Genomic DNA, 21198 nt, shown 5'->3' with positions numbered 1-21198 from the left:
CCCACACCAGTAACAGCACACATCCAGCTACCCAATGGGGTGGGTGGCCCTGGGTGGGTCTTTACCTTTTCAAAATCTGGCCAATACAAAGTCTTGATCTCTTAGGATGAGTCCCTGAACAGTGAGGTCTTGAGAATGTTTGTGCAGATGGTAGAGTGAGAACTGCTCTGAGCAATCAGTGGGAATGTAAGCAGGAACAGTATCCTAGTTCAAGAGGGTCTGCAGCTCAGCCCAGCAAAGGTAAGTGCTCCGGAGGGGGGGGTGCTAAGTGGTATGTTCTGGATATGCAACTACGGCTCAGCTTCAGTGTTGTGAACACTTTACCCATGATACTTCCAGTGATGGCCACAGTAGTAACCTGGCGTGGAGCAGAATCCAGGACTGGGACCACGAGACAGATAGGTTTTGGATGACAGCCTTTCCCAGGTACAGCATGGCCCGATTATCCCATGAGGCCATCCAGGTGACCAACGTGCTTGAGACAATGGCCAACCAAATGGCAGCATCAGTGAAACATTCCGAAGACACCCCGACTCGAACAGTGGATTACCCACTCGCTGCTGACGGTGGTATCTGGGCTGTGATTGATAAGGAGTGCTGCACATATATCCTTGATGAGTCAAGGAACATCACCCACTTGGCCAACCACATTCAGGACTTTGGTGGCTAACATTCAAAAATCAAGGGCCCAGATCCTCCAGCATGACATCTCATGGGAAAAGTGGTAGCCCTTTGGTTCTCTGGGTGGGGGGGGGATGGGGATGGTGGGCAACTGTCATCCACTATGCAGCTGCTCTCCTTCTCATCATTATTGCCTTCTGTGTATTATGCTGTGCATGCCAGATTATCAAGAGTACGTCCACCCTTTGTGTATATTAACATATGTATTGTGTATATTAACATAGTTTTAAGGTTAGAAATAGTTTGTAATCATGATTTATCATTTTTTGTTGATAGTGCTTGCTTGTATTAGAATGTGTTAATTTAATTTTTGTAATGATTGGTGAGTGGTGTGACTTCTGAGGGGTGGATTGTGGCTGTCATGTGGCCATTACCTGGTTGGAAGACACACCATCTGCCAATCAAGGTTTAGCTCCACCCACCCAGTGCACACCTGACCAATAGTCCCTTTAAGAACCTTTGTATAGCCTTGGGCCATTGGCCTTTGTAATCAATTAGACCTTGTTGGCACTGAGCCATTGGCTCCCTGTAGATTTCCCGAGCTGCACTCCCCAGTCCTCCAGAACTATAAAGGACACCATGTGCGCTTGCCATCTCCGCAGGGACCACCTTGCTCCCAATGCTAATTGTTGTGAGGGAGGAAATAGCAATCTCCTGCCTTCCTTCTGATGACACCTTTTATGCATTTTAGGACCTCCACCATCTCCTCCATTGTAATGTCAATGCACTGCAGGAAATCACTGTTCCCTCACTCAACACTTTTTTATTTAAGTGTCTACCCAGAAGCCTCACAAGCACTACCCCCAGTAGCCCAGTCCTGCACCTACCTCTCTATGCAAAAAAAAGAGACTGCCTGTGCATCGGCTTTAAATATTCCCCTTTCATCTTTAAACATGTGCCGTCTGGCTTTGCCATTTTTACACTGGGAAAAAAGATTCATTTAGTCCTCTCTTGATTGTATAAACTTCGCTCAGTCTCCACTACAGAGAAAACAACCCAGGGTTGTCCAACTTCTCCCTATAGTTCATACCCTCTAATCTAGGCAGCATCCTGGTAAATCTCTTCTGAAACACTTTTCTAAGCCTCCACATCTCTCGTCATGAGGATTCCAGAACTGTGCACAATATTCCAACAAACACTCCTTATCAAAGGAAACTGATTAGGAAATTTGACCAACTACATACCCAAGTTAATAACACACGAGACAAAAATACACAAAATATATATGTACCATGTGTATTGAAAGGCCGAAGAAATGCTTTTATTAGAAATAACAACATACCATTTAGTCATGTACAAGAGAAAATCTAATACATGTTTAGGTTTATTCTAAAATATACAGTTAAAGCAAATAATTCCGTGATTCCACATGTCAAAATGAAATTAATGATTTCCTCTCACAAAGCTCACAGCAAGAATTAACCAAGGAGGCCCTCACACCATCTGTTTCCTGCTGACTGTGTGTGGCCCACTCTTGATGGTTACTATGCCCCACTCTGTTCTGGTGTCACATGGATTTACAGGTGTTCTAGTCCAAAGCAGTGATGACTTCATAGTAATGTTGGTGATAAAAAATTATAGTACAATCTCTCTGGAGCATTTTGTAATGGCCAGTCCACTCAATTGGTTCAATTATTTGTTTTACTTCATTTTCAATGATCAAGAGATTAGGTGGCTTTGATGGTCCACAAAGTTCGGAATTGTGATGCCTTGTAGGGTGGCACAGGGTACAGCAAGTTAAGCTACTGTCCTACAGCAGCAAGAACCCAGGTGCAGTCGGTGCAATTTGCAAATTCTAGCTTGTGGGTTTCCACCAGCTTCTCCAGTTTCCTTCCTACGTCCAAAAGGCACAAAGGTCGGTGGATTAGTTAGCCACTGTAAATTGTCCCCAATATGGAGATGAGTGGCAGAATATGGGAGGAGTAGATGAGGAGGAGGGATTCATATAGGAGCAGACTCTGTGTACTGAAGGGCCTGCTTCCATACTGCATTTTTTGCCAATTCTATGGCTGTAGCATATTCGTAAAATCTCTGGACCATCGATTCATGGTCAAATGGAAAGGTGCACATGAATATACAGGAACCTTTCTAGGATTAGTTGAATGACCTTACTCCACTGTCTCCTCTAACCTGTGCATGTGTATGCATGCACGCACATTTTGCAACCACTGCACAAAGGAAATTAACGGCTGCACAAAAGGTTCATTACTTAAACTAATGTAGCTCAAAGTATAAAATAAAATCTTAACTAAGTACGTTATTTCGTAGAATGCAAGCATACTTGTATTATATTAAAAAATGCCAATACAGTTTTACTAGCCCTGAGAGAGAGGCTATACCAAAATGATCTTGAAACTATTTTAAATTTACATTTGAACAAGCATTCAGTGCGCACATACTTTTGTCACAGGAAAAAAATTTCCACAACGTAAGATTTTTGCGCACACTAACTACTAAAAATTAGAGGGAACATTGCCTTAGCTCTGCCATAAATATAATGGAATCAAATCAATTAGCCCAAGGACTGATGTGCAGTGTGCATTATAATCAGGCCTTGCATGCCTGCTGAAGGCAATTGGCATAGCTCAGGCACAGCCATACTCCAGTGCCAGAGTCTAAACATGCCTAGAAATTCATGCCTGATCTTACATAAATAGCAGAGCAATATACGGTCTCCGAAATTTATTCTAAATCAACATGCACTGTTCAACAGAACATGTGGTTTGACCAGGTTGGAGGCATGTAACTTGCAGCCTCTCACTAGAAATAGAACCAGCTATATAAAATGAGCTTCCTTGGTATCTGCACCGCCTTGTCTATTCATTGCATAATATTCTATGATCACTGCTTCATTCACATGGGACCAGAAAATGTTGCCACCTATTCATTTAGTCACTCCAATAGAAAGTCAAGCCTGTTTAAATTCTTACTAAATTAACAAAAATCTTGATATATCTGTGAACACTTAAAAGTGCTGAAGGCACCAAACTAGCCATGTCTGACTGAATAAATGAGAAAAAAAACCAGATGCAGAGAAAAATCATAATGGCTCTTACGAGTTTCAAATGGTTTCCAGCATCTTCCAATGTCAATTGTCCAACCAATACTGTCCCAAATGCAATCAGATATCCCCAAGGACTGGTGAGCATAACTGATCACTGGAGTGAACTGGCCATGATAATATATGATAAATGCAAGCATTTATGCAGAATACAGCAAGGTCATTTTGGCTTGGTTTTCCCAGAGCCTAGGCTACAATTAAAAAATCTATTTACTGAATGTCCCTAATCCATATATCAATGAATCTTTAAAAAAATGTTGAAAGATAAGATTTCTGAGAATGGGAGCAGGAGATGTCAGCCACAGTACACCAGAATTTTCTAATAATTTGTTTTGTTTTGACAGAAAGGAAATCTTAAAAGAATTCATGTAATATCAAACTCTGTGACATTTTAGTCAAAACTATTTGAGGGAAGACAAAGCTCTACGGCTTCTGACGCAGTTAAACATCCAACAAGGTCGAAAATAAATTAGCCTGGCCTGTTAAAGCTTTAATTTTGCAATGATTCAAGAGCTCATTTGTGATTTTTCCATTTAATTTGATTGTGCCAAATTTGTTGAACAAAATAAGACCAAAAGGTGAACAAAGCAGCCTTTTTGAGCTGTTTAGATAACACAATCTACAAATGAAATGCTGTGGTAAACTGAGGATTCAAAGATGAAAACTAATGAGTGCAAAAGTACTGAAGAATTTGCTCCAATGATGCAAGATTTCCTGAGTCTAATTGTTTGGGTTAAAGATGCTGAAGGACAAACAAGAATTTTTATAGTTTCTGTGACATGGAGCTTCGTTTTAGAAAACAAAAATAAAGAGCATCACTAACTTTAAAAATCCACCTCACATGGCTTCAGTCAAGCAGAACATCGATTGAAGTCTTTAGGATGAAATCACAAAAATGTCACACAAGATTAACAAGTTTTTCAGTTTATGCCTTCGCTCTTATTAAGTAGGGAGTTGTATTCAGGAGGACGTTTTTGTTAACATTTCAACAATAGACATGGACAAAATGTGTGTGAATTAAAACTGTTGGATGCCCTGAAATGGTGATCGTCATGTGATCAGGTTAAGAGTGTTTCTGGTGTTGCCCATGGGGCCATTTTCCCATTTCATCATTACTGCATTTCACTGACAAGTTGATACCTATTTAGATGGAACTTTTCCCATCGTGAGATATCCAATCTAGTCAAGTCCTTGTGAAGTTCAGTGATTGCTGGGTCACTGGGTAATAACATGCAGGGCCAGCACTCAATGTTATGTAAAATTTGGTCCAACCTATGTGCAACAGAGCACTTTGGAATCATTTGTGTCGAGTCCAGTAACACAGTACATAACAAGCCAACTTGCTTCACCAAAATCATGCTGGAGTTTAATTTCATACATTCTTGCTGCAATTCCCCAGACAGTTTAATAGAGAGGAGGCAATAAATCAATTCAAGCATAAACATGTGTAATATATTCTGTTAAGCATCTAATCCTCAACTTTTTGAGCATTATTATTGGAATCAAACTGTCTCAAGTTAATTCTTTCGGTGAAGGAGACAGCCTAGAAGAACATTTTGAAGAGTACATCCTTGGAAGTGAAAATAGTGAAATCTAGTTATTGAAGGGTATAAGAAATCAGTAATTTTCATTGCATCATGGAGTTGTTAATGATGTTGTTTTCTACAACACAAGAACCTTGAAGAGCCGGCAAAATATATGTTTTGTCATGTTGCTTTTCTTTTATTGTTTAATTAATTCCTTCTCTTTATTAAATTTAAAATTTAGCCATACAGGACAGTAACAGGCCCTTAAGGCCCACAATGGGCCCAATTATACCCAAATGACCCACAACTCCTGGGACGTTGTGGAGGGTGGGAGGAAACCAGAACACCCGGAGAAAGCCCACACAGACATGGAGAGAACAAACCAACTTCTTGCAGACAGCGCGGGATTCGAGAACCCAATCGCTGGCACTGTAACAGTGTTACACTAATCACTATGCCAACCATGCCACCTACCATAGATTTCGCCTACAAGTCAACTGACAGATAGGTTGACCACCCCACCCCCTTTTTTAAGCCTCCATTTTAATGGTTTTATGTTTTCTTTTTCTTTGGCTTGGCTTTGTGGACGAAGATTTATGGAGGGGGTAAATGTCCACGTCAGCTGCAGGCTCGTTTGTAGCTGACAAGTCCGATGCGGGACAGGCAGACATGGTTGCAGCGGTTGCAGGGGAAAATTTGTTGGTTGGGGTTGGGTGTTGGGTTTTTCCTCCTTTGTCTTTTGTCAGTGAGGTGGGCTCTGCGGTCTTCTACAAAGGAGGTTGCTGCCCGCCGAACTGTGAGGCGCCAAGATGCACGGTTTGAGGCGATATCAGCCCACTGGTGGTGGTCAATGTGGCAGGCACCAAGAGATTTCTTTAGGCAGTCCTTGTACCTCTTCTTTGGTGCACCTCTGACACGATGGCCAGTGGAGAGCTCGCCGTATAACACATTCTTGGGAAGGCGATGGTCCTCCATTCTGGAGACGTGACCTACCCAGCGCAGTTGGATCTTCAACAGCGTGGACTCGATGCTGTTGGTCTCTCCCATCTCGAGTACTTCGATGTTAAGGATGAAGTCGCTCCAATGAATGTTGAGGATGGAGCGGAGGCAACGCTGGTGAAAGCGTTCTAGGAGCCGTAGGTGATGCCAGTAGAGGACCCATGATGCGGAACCGAACAGGAGTGTGGGTATGACAACGGCTCTGTATACGCTTATCTTTGTGAGGTTTTTCAGTTGGTTGTTTTTCCAGACTCTTTTATGTAGTCTTCCAAAAGCGCTATTTACCTTGGCGAGTCTGTTGTCTATCTCGTTGTCGATCCTTGCATCTGATGAAATGGTGCAGCCGAGATAGGTAAACTGGTTGACCGTTTTGAGTTTTGTGAGCCCGATGGAGACGTGGGGGGGCTGGTAGTCATGGTGGGGAGCTGGCTGATGGAGGACCTCAGTTTTCTTCAGGCTGACTTCCAGGCCAAACATTTTGGCAGTTTCCGCAAAACAGGACGTCATGCATTGGAGAGCTGGCTCTGAATGGGCAACTAAAGCAGCATCGGCTGCAAAGAGTAGTTCACGGACAAGTTGCTCTTGTGTCTTGGTGTGAGCTTGCAGGCGCCTCAGATTGAAGAGACTGCCATCCGTGCGGTACCGGATTGTTGAGGTCTTTCATGGCTTGGTTCAGCATCAGTCAACCGCTATTTTTTGGGCTGTCCTGGTCTCCCAGGAACAACCCAACATTTTTTTTTAATACAACACCCCAACTGCAATTAACAAAGCTGTTAACTAAGTTTTTTTTTAAAAAAACCCTCAGCCCACGGAGCTGGAGCAGCAATATCAGGCTCCCGTTGGGAGTAGAAACCTCAGCCTACCAGGCAGCAGCGGTGATGGCCCATTGAACTGGAGCGGTGATATTGTGCTCCTGGCAGAAGCAGGAACCTTGGTCTACCAGGCAGGAACGACGACATCAGGGTCCCTGGATAAGAGCAGTTATGGCAGCACCCAGCGGAGGGGAGGTGCTTCCAACATCGACAATATGCTGAATTGACATCAATCTGGGTTTTTTTGGTGAATTTAAGGTCTAAAAAGTCTATCCGGCATACAGATTGACCCTCCCCCCCACCGAGAAACTTTTTAGAATTTCTCAACTCAACTTGTACGGTAATCTTCTTTCCTATTATCCCACCTCCACCCTAGTTCACAGAGTCCATTCAACTTATTTCCTCTTCTGTGAATGCTATGCACCCATGTACTGATCTCAAAGACATTCATCAAATCGTCTTTTCCCATTTTGTTGTGGGGCTGGGGTTGTGGAAGGACATTTAAGTTTCTCACAATGTCTTTTTGATAAATAAGGACATTTAAGTATGATAAAAAAGGTACAACGTCAATTTGTCTTCTATTGCACATCTGACTCTCCTTAACATGTTGATCACATGTTTAAAAAGCATTGAAGGGCAAGATCTCACTGAGCAAAAGAACCAAGTTTATATTAACTGCCATTTAGTTTCATTTTGTAAGTAAAAAGGTTTTTTTAAAAAAGTAAACGTTCCATTATTGTCACATAATACTACATTATAATGTAACATACATGAAATTCTTTAACTTTACCGCAAGGAAGACAGAGTTGCCACTTTGTCCAGCACCTCTCACAGATACAAGACTAAGCCCAAATAAGTTCCTACCCTATGAAATGCACATGTAATGAAAAGCTAAAGTTCATTGAAAAGGATGTCAAATATATTTTAAATTTCAAGTACAAAAAAAAACTGTGAACCCCCTGCACATCCGCTGCATATTTCATAACGCAAGGAAAAGGCATTTTTCCTGAGGTGTAAACTCTGCTCATAGGCGAGCCTCACCCTATCTTAGTAAACCAGTCATCTTTCAGGTAACTTTATTGAAATAAGTAATGAATTAACTAAATACCAAATTTCTTTTGTCCAAGTAGCTTTAGCAGTAGCTAAAAAGTGCATTGCATTTACTTGGAAGTCCAACCCTCCCTTACTCATAGCACAATGGACTGTAGAGAAAATTACATACAAGTTAAATAAAAGTATGATACATTTGTCCAGATATGGCAGCCATATTTGGACCATAGAGGGGCCCAATTATAATAATGATAACAATAGGTGCTGCTACAATACAAACAGATGCAACTTCCCCACATAGATCTTTTATGGATAGTTTAAGTGTGAGCTCTGGTGGTATGTGGATTTATATTTGAGGGGGGAGGGATTTTTCTTTGTTTTTGTATGAAAAAGTTTGATATATTGTGATATTGAAGATTGAAGATTTAGGAAAAATAAAATATTTTTAAAAAGATTATGTCGCTTGTCAATGATAAGTAAAATAATTGTTTTGACTTAGGTTGATGAATACGTTAACCAATCTGGTCAATTAGTAATAGATTAAAGCTTCCCCTGTCTAATATTCAGGTACAATTCATGCGGTCTTTTAAAGTGATTTTTCTCAGCATCTCGCTTCAGGCTGAAAGAGAGACAGAAAACAGCGAGGCAAGTCATGGAGAGGTCCCAAAAATAACATTAAAACTTGATTCCTAGCTGTAAAATACTTTGAGCATGTTGAGATTTTAAAAGGGACGACAGAAATTGAATCATTTCTCTTTTTCCTATAACATACATTTCAGTTTTAAGTGCTGGTGGTTGTATGATGGCAAAAGCTGAATTACTTAGTCTGTTGAAGTAGAGCATTGGCTGGCACGAATCATGTCAAAATTAATGCAGACACACATGAAATTTCACATGGACTCCTTCAGAATCTGATGCTTATTTGAAGTAACATGTTGAAGCCCATGGAATTAAACAGACATAGATGCGAGATATGACACTGCAGAAGAGAAATAGTGAATGTTGATTTTCAGACTGGAGGAAAGTGATATTGTGATTAATCTTTGATACATCTTATAGTAAAACCCCAGTATCAGGCAAATATGGGAATTGGTAGATGACAGGCAAGTGAATTTTCTGGTTGTTTGAGATGACGCGTCGCATGATTGATGAACTGACTGGTAGGGGGCGCCAATGTTAAACTTTCATATCTTTTTTGCCATTTTATTTTCCACAATTTTTTTGCCTGTTGCTAGAGGCTGCCGATTGCTTGAATTCCGGATGACGGGGATTTTATTGCACTACCATTTACTTGGATAACACCTGGGTTGAAATACACAAATCTTAAACATTGAAGAGGAAAGTAACTAAAGGGGGTTAGAAACAACTGGGTGAAATAATGAGCAACATGACAAATTATATGACAGATGACACGGCAGATCTGTAGGAAGAATAAGCAGAGGCAATGTAAATTAAATGGCGCGGTCTTCAAAGAACAAGAGACCTGAGGATATAGGCATACTTCTTTCAAGATGGCAGGACAAGTGGGTCAAAGAGCTCAAGATTCTTTACCATGTATATGGAGCCACTGTACACAGAAGTGTTCATAAGGCAACGGTTAGGCCCTTCTGGGCAACATGTTCTTAAGATGGTGGAAAAAAAATGTTCAGGTGATTTATTGGAAAGGTAGTACATAGATGGATAAAATAATGAAACTGTTTATTCACCTCAGAAGAGAGGTGGTCAAGAGAAATGTTGAGCAAAGTGTTAAAAATCTTGGACTATCGGATGGGATTGAAGCTAAGATACATTTTAGCTTTTGAATGGGGAATGGATAAATATCTAAAAAGGCCAGGAGTGTGGACCTGGCACTCTTAAAGAACCAGCACATGCAGCAAAAGCCAAATGCCCTGTGAAGGATTCTAGGAGGGGAACTCTTGGTTGGTTTCCCTTCTTGGGTAAAGATAATGTGAAATATACTACCAGCTTCTCTGATCTGGCTGAACCCCACAAACTTTAAAGATTTTATTGATGTGACTTAACTGCCCAATTTATTTACAGTAAAAACCCCAGTTCCCAACATTTATGGGGATTGGTAGATGCCAGATAAGTGAATTTGCCAGTTGCTTGAGATTGTTGTTGCATAGGTGACAAACCAACAACTAGGGGCGCCAACATTAAACTTTTGTATTTTTTCCCTATTTGTTTTCTCCAACTTTTTTTGACAGTTGCTTGAGGCTGCCGATGGTTTCAATTACGGATAAAGGGGATTTTACTGTATTCTACTGAATGGAATCTCTCCTCCTTGCCAACATACTTAAAACTAAAAATTATTTGAGATGACAGCAATATACTGAATCATTGCCCAAAGCCACATGTATTTAGGGGAACTTTCAGAAAATTGATGCATTTGAGCTGTGCTGAAGTTAAGCAAATAAATATTTTGGCATATAATAAAACACACTGTGCATAGAATTGACTGATCACTTTGAAATACTGCCCTAGTTGCCCTACAAAAATGAATTGATTTTTTTTTCTCACATCACACTAACAATTCCCAGTTGTAGCACTGCTACATAGGATTTAGTTTCTAGCAGAGGCATGCCTTGATTTTGTGCTGCCTCCCTCACTCCAACTGGACTTCCTCCAAAGGAACCACTGGCATCTTCTGGAGAAACTTGCATGTATCAAAGACTCCAAAGGTAGGAGGGTCAGGAGAGTTGCAGATGTAGCCATCAGTTCGACAAATGCACATTCAAGTATATTCTACATCTGATGCTGAGAGCTGGCACTGAGTGCCAGCCTCAACAAACTCTGTGGGTGAAAATAACTTGCATTGTTTCCTCTTTTTTCCTATTCTATGCCTTTCAGTTTCTGACCCCTCTATTCTCAGTTACTCCATTGAGGCCCTTCATAATTTTACAGATCTCAATAAGTCAATCTCCATCTCCTTGGTGGCAAAGAAAACAAGCCCAAATAATTTACATAATAATAATTAGAAGTACCTGGAGTAGTCCCAAATCAATAAACCAATCTTCATGAAAACCCAGGTGTGTTATTGCTCAATCTGCTGCATTCTTACCTTTCAAAGAGAAAGACGAGTTCACGTGCCACTATGGAAATGTGCATCGTGATCTCAGCTGACTCTCTAAAGCAGTCCTACTCTTCCAAATAATAATTCAAACCCAATAATTGCTTCAGGATGAACCACTAATCCTTCCTTTGTGCTTCTGGATTGGGCAATGTATTATTAGATATACAATTGCTTGTTCTTTATGACCACAGTTCTTAATTTCTATTTGTGCAACAGGTATCCAGAGTTACTATTTTTAAATATTTTATTTTAGACATACAGCCCTTTTGGCTCACAAGCCCATGTGCCCAATTAACCTACAACCCCTGTATGTTTTGAAGGGTGGGAGGGAACTGGATCACTCAGAGGAAATCCAAGCAGACATGGGGAGAATGTACAAACTCCTTACAGACAGCGCTAGATTTGAACCTGGGTTGCTGGCACCATATCAGACTTGCACTAACCGTGCTGCCCTTGATCTGTGCCGGTTTGATTCAGTGATGCCCATAACCAATGTGGCAGACCAGACCACCTGCTTTGGATCTTGCACTTGCTGTTTGTGATTTCCTGTGAGCTCCCTTCATCTTTTGGCTAATATGGCCTTGCTGGGGGTTGGCGGCAGAGGTCCAGAAGGGGTTAAGTGACTTCAAATGACAGCAATGGCCATTGGTGAGATTTGAGTTGGGGGAAGAGGTGTTTAATTTAATCCCTGGCTAAATTTCTTGGAGGTTACTGACATTGCAATGAATGGAGGAGAACGAGATTTTGCCTGCAGAGCCAGCCAGGATGTTGCGAACATTGTATTAGTTTCAGTGGTGCTCTACACTCCAGGGCACGAGTAATTGGACATGGCAACAAATGGCCCACACTAATACACAGTACTCAGCCACCAATTAAACAGAATCTTTGCTGATGCCCATAGCACTAATTCAGGTGAATTCTCCTGAATCAGAGGAAAATGTGTCTTGATCTTTCCAGCAACCTCCTTGCAATGGTCCTCAGAGCTCAGTTGTGTTGCATCATCATTCTGGGACATGTAGGAAATGTATTCATACTTTGTGCCGGAAAGTCACCTTCGGGGTGCCTTTCTTGCTTCTTTTACAAAGATGAAAAGCAGGCACTATTATTTTCATGGCCAACTTCCAGAAGAATTAATCCATCACATTTAGATTCCTGTTCAAGGAGCCACCCAAAGCCAGTGGAAGAGGTAATGGAATACTCCACTGTTCAAAAAGTGGCTTTCTAGATTAAGTTAAATTTGGGTCGCACCTGCTCTTTTGTTTGATGACCAAAAAAAATATTTCATGGGCTTTGAAGGTGAGCTGAGCAGATATCCCTGGTTGCCTGGCCAGTATTTAGCTCTCAGTCAACTAAAACAGTTTCATCAATGGCTCAAATGTACACAAAATATAAAAGTATTATTTTGTTAAAAAATACAAAAAGATACATTTTTCGATATATTTTGTTCTGATCTGGCATTCTGATCGATTTCAGTTAACCCAAGGCAGAGCCCGTCTGCACTGTTCCAAAACAGCCAGGATTGTATTAAAAAAATCAATGAGGAGAGCTGATAAGAATTAAGCCTAGTCTATGCCATGTGGACCAATATTGTATCACAGAGCACCACATGACTGGATAAACATAATATTCTAATCATATTGCAGTGAACTGGAATTCACTATGTATAGATTAGACGGGCAACCCCTCCTCTTGGCTCTGCCCCCGTCAGTCCCTGTTTTCTTGCCTTACCTCCGATTTACCTGAAGACTATTGTAGATACGGAGGAGTCACGTGATGGAGTAGTGGCCGGTCGGGAAAACCAGCCCTCTCCAGGAAAATAGGAAAAAAGTTAGGAAAAAGCAAAGCATAACAAAAATAAAATAAGAAATAGAAGATAAAGAAACAGAGAAGAGAAAGAAGATGGCTCCCAAGAAGGAAACAGTAAAAGCAACTGGAAAAAAAGTAGAAAAGTCGCCATAGAAGGCGGCCTTACCTGCATGAAGGAACAGGACGCTGTGGTGGCGAGGAGCGCCCGACCTTCGAGGTCAGTGCCTGCCCTGCGGAGTCGCGACCCACCAGCCGGTGCACTACAAAAATGGCAGTGTGCAATCAAAGGAGAAAGAGGACACCGGCAGCAGGGGGGCTCAGCAGAGGAGTGGGCTGTCACAGAGTGTAAAGCTAAGGGACGCCTGACACCAGGGTGATCAGCTGGAGGACGAGGAAGCCTGCAGAAGAGGGAGCGATGAAACAGACGAGGGAGATACACGGAGGGATGACCGACAAGAAGATCAATGTCAGAAAGCACATCAGACGAGCAGCCCAGGAGGGGAGGACCAGCAACAAGAGGCTCAGCAAGAAGAAGCCCGACAAAGAGATACAAGCAGTTCAACAGGAAAAACAGAAGTGACACAGACACAAAGAAGAGAAGAAGACACAAATACAGATAAAGACACAGAAGGAGAGGAAGAAGACCAAGAATTCTCAGAGAAATAGTAGGTAAAATTGATGGACAAAGAGAAATAAAAGGAAAAACTGATGAACAAAATATAGATAAAGTCTTTTTTGAAGAACAAATGAGATCACTAAAAGAATGGTTGTCATTAGAGTTTAATGCAATTAAGAGGAAAATGAAAACAACAGAAGATAAAATGCAAAGGTTAGAACTGGTAATAACAGAAATAAAAGAGTAGAGAATGTGGAAGAGCGGGAAATGGCTGTAGAAATGGAAGTAAATTACTTAAGAGAAAAACTGGAAGAAAGTGACAAAAAATTAAAGAGACACAAGAGTTGTTATCTCAGAAAATTGATATGTTGGAAAATTATAGTACGCGAAACAACATAAAAATAGTGGGTCTGAAGGAGGGTGAAGAAGGCACAGACATGAAGGAATTTATAAAAGGATGGATCCTGAAGGTCCTAGGAATGACAGAAATGCAGGAAGAAATGGAAATAGAAAGGGCACACAAAACCACAGGCACATGTATTGAGTCACTTTAAATTAAGTAGGTCAACTAGACAGGGATGTCCACTATCCCCCTCATTGTTCGCCATAGCAATAGAATCTTTGGCAGAACTGATAATAACAGAAAATAAAACAAAAGGGATAAAAATAAAGGAGGAGTATAAAATCAGCTTATTTGCAGATGACATCATAGTATACCATGAAGCCAACACCAGATAGGCGTCGTTCAGCCTGAGGCTTGCCAGACCAGTAGAGTGTGAAGCCCGCGCCGTGTTCTTGGAGGATGCCTACATCTGCAAGGCGGACTTCGCTGAGAGCGGCTATGTCGATGTTGAGTCTGAGGAGTTCATGTGCGATGAGGGCAGACCGATGTTCAGGTCGGTGGCTGTCAGCCTTGTCTAGCATGTTTCTGATGTTCCAACATGCTAGCTTGAGTTTGTGTGCATCTTTTGAGGGGGAGGACGTGGACCTGTCCTCGGGCCTGCGCAAAGGAGCTTTTAGGTGGAGTGTAGTGCGTGCAGTACTGGCCCCACCCTTTACACCCATGATTCGTGTGCCGTGGCCAAGCAAGCTGGGACGTGGCAGCGAGGTCCTTGGGTCGTAGGTTTTATATCGGAGTGACCTTCTCCTATGCAGGTTGCTTAACCGGGCTGGAGAGGCCTGCCTCCCCTTTTAGGTCGAACCATATCTGGAGATCTACGACCGCTGTCCACAGTTATGGAGTGATGCACCCTGGAATCGGCCTGCGTGCATTTACTCCTGCTGCGGCCGAGTAAGGGGGATGCAGCATTCCTGTTGCTGCCGCCGCCGGAGGCCTGAGGTCCTGTTGCTGCCGCCGCCGGAGGCCTGAGGTCCTGTTGCTGCCGCCGCTGGAGGCCCGAGATCCTGTTGCTGCCGCCGCCGGAGGCCCGAGATCCTGTTGCTGCCGCCGCCGGAGGCCCGAGGTCCCCTCCCCTCTACCCACCCCCCTCCAAAACCCATAAACATTCAACATATACAATAAAACCATAAAAGAAATTATTATAGAGCCACACAATTAAGGTATTTATCAGATTTTTACCAGACAAGGGAAAAAACAGACTGGACTAAGATAGAACTAGATAAAATATGGGAAAAGGTTCCGGAACATATACTTTATAAGTGAGATGAAAAGCTGGTGCAATATAAAAACTCACCAGTACTGCATCATTTACTTAATACATGCAATAAGATCCACTTAGAAAGGAAAAAAAACAAATTACCAAATACCAAAATTACTATTGACGCAAAATCCGCTATTCCCTTTTACAATAGACAACCTTTCCTTTTGAGAATGGGAGAGAAAAGGAATCAAAAGAACAGAAAATTGTTTTTTGGGAAATAATTTATTAACATTTGAACAGTTGAAGTACAAATATGGAATAACTCATGGTACAATCATCAATTGAAAGGATAAATTGGGAAACAGCTTGAGATTACCTGAAGGGAGCACCTTTGAATACGTGATTACAGACACAATGATAATTAAAAGATTTAAAACCAACATGTAGATTAAGCTGCAAGATAAGGAAAATGAAATAAACTATAAACCTAAGCAGAAGTGGGAAAAGGATCTAAACAAAGATAAAAAATGAAATATGGGAAAAGTTATGTTCTGGAACTATGAAGAATACAATAAACACAAGGTTATGCATGATGCAGTATAATTGGTTACACAGGGTAAATATTACTTCTCAAAAATTAAAAAAATGGGATTCAACATTATCGGATAGATGTTTTCGCTGTCAGAAGGAAATGGGAACAACATTACATGCAACTTGGGCATGTACGAAAGTAAATAAGTTGTTGGGAAGAATTAAATCAGATACTAAATAAGATTACAAAAAATAACATACCAAAAAAACCTGAGATATTTCTTTTAAGTAACATAAGAAGTAGAGAATTAGGCCTCAAATTGGATAAAGGGCAAAAAAAAAAATTCATTATGATAGCCTTAGCAATAGCAAAAAAATGTATAATGTTAACTTGGAAAATGGAAGAGAGTATACAGCAATGGTACATGGAAATGAATAAATGTATTCCATTGGAAAAAATAACATACAATTTAAAAAATAAAGTCACAATGTTTGAACAAATTTGGGAATCATAGATGGAACATAACAGAGAGCTTCCCTATGACCTCCAACCCCTAAAATGAGAATGAAAACTGAGACAAATGGACCCCATCACTCGGAGCATAAACTCGATTATTTAAGAAGCCATGAGGAGAACACGTTGAAAGTCCTATCAGATGGGAAGCTCCCACAGAGTAATAAAACCTAACAGACTCAACGCTTTAAACTCAGAGCATGTGAACTCCAAAAATCATGTCCAAGATCAGGCCAGATGCAGAAAAGCATTCATAACCATTTTCTCATCAGGATTACTCAATCCAGCTGTTAACAGCAATCATTTTTAGCTGTGAGCTTACTCGGGAAAAATGTTCTTATAAACAACCACAATGATGTTACAATCAAGTAAATGCATCAACAATTCGACTTCCTCAGAAGCCTCTGGAAATTAAACTCGTCCATGAGGTCTCTTACCAATTTTACAGATGCACCATAGAAAGTTTCCTGTCCAGTTTCATCGCAGCTTGGCCTGGCCAAGACTTCAGAGAGTTGTGGATGCAGCTCAGGTCATCAGGCAAATCAACCTCCCCTCTCTCAAAACCTTCCACTGTCTCAGGAAAGGTGCCAGCATAATAAAGGACTCACCTCACCCTGATCACATCTTCTCCTCCCTTTCATCAGGTAGGAGACACAAGCTTGAAAACACCAACCTCCAGGTTCAAGGGCAGTTAGACACTTAAATAGACCTCTTATTGGTAAGAGATTAAGCCTTTGGACTATTTTAATTGTGTTTTTCTCCATACACTGAGTTTTGTCTTCGTAACACAACACCCTGCACTTTTGTTTTATTACTCCACTACCTGCTGCACTTAAGTATGAGTTAACATATCTGGATAGCACACAAATTGAATGAAAGAATACAATACATGACTATCTATAATTTTGAATAAAAGCACAATGACTTCAGGCTAACCTTTTACAAATTACAGGTTAGGCTTCAGCAAGAATTTTGTGTGCTATTCTGGATGCTCTACACTACAGATATCAAGCCTTTGTGGAAGATACAGAGGATGTGTGTGCTGAGAAGAACAGATGAACAAGAATAAAAATCAGTCAGGTAAAGGGGATACATAATACATATAGTATGTTGATCTCGGACACAGAAGGTGCTCCCATACAGATGTTCAAAATTGTGAGAGGTCTTGGTGGAATAGGCAGGGAGAAATTTCTTTCTCCAGCAATTTAAGTGTTGGTAGCAGAGGATGTGGATTTGAAATTTTAAAAAAACAGATGAAACATGAAGAGACACAAATCTAAATGATAAGCACTAACAGAATTAGATTCTATCAGAACTGAGAGAAAGGAAGTGATAGTGAAAGAAAATAGGTTTGTAGTTTTCTCTGGAACAAGTTTGGGTGTAGGACTAATTTGGACAGCTTGTTCCAAGATCCAAGATGTGCATGATGGTTTGAATCGCCCCTTTCTATGCTGTAAGATTCCATGATTCTAAGTTCTTTCTTCTTTTTACCACTCAAATAGTTTATTGTTCATCACAAGCAGCAGGTGATGGTCACGTCAAGATTAGCAAGTTTATTGCGACACAGGCTTCATCATTTATGGTTAGGTAAATAGTTTTTTTTTGTGTCTGTGGATGGATTCTCCGTTGGTATCCAGGTGATTGTCATGCTTGCCTCGAGTTTTCGTAATACTGCACTAATGTGCAGCTATGAAAGCTTTTTTTTTATTTATTGTGCACCCTAAAGTAACTGCTCTTTGTGGTCTAGTACCTGGGGCCTTTACACATTGGACCACAGAATGGGGGTATTTTACTTCTTGCATTTATATTTCATGGGGCTTGTAAATAATCATTTATTTCCAAAGGCTGAAATAATAAGATCATTGAATTTTTAACCTCTTCTTACATTATTGTGAAAGGCCAGAGTAAGTGAAAGACTTCATGGGTGTGAAGTGAGGGTAAACCAAGCAAATTATATGCCAGAATTGGGAAATAATTCATAGTGCGACAGTAGTTCCCGTTTTTTTTAAATTTTGACCATCAGATAGGAAATAATTACAAAATAACATAAACGTAGAACAGGCTGTGGCAGCGCACTCTCTAATCAATCCGAATCAGCCCCGTGTGTAACGCCACATGGAGGGGCAGCCATGGGAAGATGGCGCTGTCAGGGTTTCTCCCTGCCTCAAGTCTCCTGCCCAGCATGTGCCTGGGGCAGTGATTATGATGTCACAGTGCACAGGGTGACTGAGCTCATTCTGCCCTTAAAGGGGCACGCACTGAATTTGAATAAAAATCGTTAACAACTTTCAACGTGGTAGCTGAGCCTTTCTTGGCTGTGTCCAGCTCTACAAGGCAAATATTGAAGAGATTTAGTTATACGAATAACATAGAAAAAAAAGTTATAGATTGGAGGTTCAAAAACATTGCAATAATTTAATAAACAGAATGAAATTATCAAGGAAATGGCACTGAGTAGAGATGAGTCATTGACACAATACTTGCACCATGAAGTATCTCCAAGTTAAATTCCGACACTGATTGGGGAGCAGTAACCAAATAAGGAAGCTAAAGCTGACATGTAAACAGGAAGCATTTGCTGAATGATTACTGCTTAATTTGCTGAAGTTCACCAGTTTGAGATAAATTCCACAAACAAGTGAAAATAATCACTGCTTTCCTTCCAATATTGGACATCAATCAAAATGGAAAATTGCAATAGAAGCAAAAGAATGTAGAGGCTTTCAAAAGTTTCAGAGGATATTTAACAAGATTGTGCCTGGTTTAGAGGGGGAGATTGGCCAAACTTAGGTTTTTTTCTCTGGAATGTAGGAGACTTGATAGAGGTCTATAAAAATCAAGTGCCTTTGATAAGGTGGATGGCCGGTAATGTTTCTCCAACATCACATACAAGATGATCTGTTCCCAGGATGAGGTCTTCCATTCCAGAAAATCAAATTGTCCTCCTCAAAAAAAAACACATGACTTCCTCTCTACTGCCATCAACTCGAGCCTTAACTGCATCCCCTCCACATCCCACACATCTGCCCTGGCCCTCTATGTCCATAGAAGCAACAAGGACAGGATTCCCATGGTCCTCACCTGCCACCCCACCAGCCTCCACATCCAACACATTATCCTCTCTATTTTCCATCACCTGCAATGTGATCCCACCTCCAGATAAATCTTCCCCTCACCACAAGGACTGCTCCTTCCACGTCTACTCATCCCTTCCAATTGATTGCCCCCTTGGTACCTACCCGTGACCACTGGAAATGCTACACGTGCTCACACCTCCTCCCTCACCACCATACAGGGCTCCAAGCAGCCCTTCCAGGTGAAGCAACACTTCAACTGTGAATCTGGTGCTTCAGTTGTAGCCTCCTCTACACCATAGACTGGGTGCAGACTTGAAGATCGTTTCATTAAGCACATTCAATCTGTCCACTGCAATAACAGTGACCTCCCAGTGGCCAACCATTTCAATTCCACACCCATGTCTATGACCTCATGCAATGCCAAACCGAAACCACCTGCAAATTGGAGGAATGACACCTTGTATTCATTCTGAGCACTCTCCAACCAGATGCCATCAACATCTCCAGTTTCTGTCAGTTCCTCCCCATCCCACTTTCCCTATCATTGACTCCTTTCCTCCTCAATTAGATAGCTACCCCTTACCCCATCACTCATCAGCTTTTTCCTCTCTGCCCTCCCACCCATATCCACCTATGACCTCTTGCCTCTTGGCCTGTGCTCTTCCCCTGTCCTTTCTTCCCTCCTCCCCCCATCTTTTTATTCAGGCACCAGCCTGCTTTTCCCTCACACCTTGACAAAGGCCTCAGGCCCAAGATGTTAATTAAATACCTTTACTTTCCATGGACGTTGCATGACCTGCTGAATTGCTCCAGCGATTTTGGTGAGGGGAAGGACGTTTGATGAAGATGTGCAGTTTTTTTTATTTAAAAAACACAGAAAGTGGAAGGTGCTTGGAAGGGGCTGCCAGGGGTAGTGGTGAAGCAGGTACAATAGTGGCATTTAAGAGGCTTCTAGTTAGACAATAAATATGAAGAGTTCAAGTTTCATTTGGACATCACGTTCAGCATCGACACACAAGCCAAAGGGCCTGCTCCTGTGCTATACTGTTCCATGTTTAGGACAAATCAAAGTCATATTTTAGTGGGTCTGTTGCTCCAATGTAACAACATGGCAGGTGGAAAACACAGATGGCAATTGGATTTTGAAATTAAAAAGAAAATCAAGGAGGTGATGATGAAACTGTATTGTGTAAAGGAGTTTTGTCAGATGGTATGCTGTATCAGTTGTGAACATCCCATCATAGACTCTTCAACTAGGGGAAAAGTACATATTAGATTACTTAGTTCATTGCCTGGATTGAAAATGTGATGACAGGAGACCTAAAAACTGTGGCCTGTTTCAACTAGTGTGAGCAACTTTGAAAAGTGTGTTAATTATTCAAGTTTGCACCATTGGATAAATTTGTAACATGAAAGCAGAATTTGTTCAACAATAAAAGCAAAAATAAGAAGGAATATTTCAGAGGTCCTCAACCTTTTTTCTTTCTACTCACATACCACTTTAAGTATTCCCTATGCCATAGGAGCTCTGTGTAAGGGATTGCTTAAGGTGGCATGTGGGTGGAAAGAAAAAGTTTGAAAACCGCTGTTTTAATCGTACCCAATTGACTTGTTATGTGCACGGTTTCATAACTCCAAAGGAAATGGGCCAATGGCAATTTTTCTCAAGCAAAATATTTCAGTAACAATTGATTCTAAAGCAGTGATTCTCAACCTTCGCTTCCCACTCACAGACCACCTTAAGCAATCCCTTACTAATCACAGAGCACTGATGGCATAGGGATTTCTTAAAGTGGTATGTGAGTGGAAAGAAAAAGGTTGAGAACTACTGGTATATTTCACATGGAAGGT

At 41.2% G+C, this 21198-nt stretch overlaps 2 protein-coding genes across 3 annotated transcripts in view; one reads left to right on the top strand and one right to left on the bottom strand.

The window, feature by feature from the left end:
• The window catches only part of dennd2b (DENN domain containing 2B), a 354119-nt gene that overhangs the window by 281138 nt on the left and 51783 nt on the right, over positions 1-21198 (bottom strand). The window lies entirely within an intron of this gene.
• The window catches only part of akip1 (A kinase (PRKA) interacting protein 1), a 70285-nt gene continuing 66869 nt past the window's right edge, over positions 17783-21198 (top strand). The window contains exon 1 of one of the 2 annotated variants that reach the window (XM_069900583.1): positions 17783-17857. The gene's annotated coding sequence lies outside the window, so the exon portion shown is untranslated. The remainder of the gene's footprint in view (positions 17858-21198) is intronic. The other variant, XM_069900557.1, reaches the window with a different exon arrangement.

This window comes from Narcine bancroftii, chromosome 1 (genome assembly GCF_036971445.1).
Source record: "Narcine bancroftii isolate sNarBan1 chromosome 1, sNarBan1.hap1, whole genome shotgun sequence".
In the NCBI taxonomy this organism is placed as follows: Eukaryota; Metazoa; Chordata; class Chondrichthyes; order Torpediniformes; family Narcinidae; genus Narcine; species Narcine bancroftii.
This window is presented reverse-complemented; position numbering and strand designations above follow the sequence as displayed.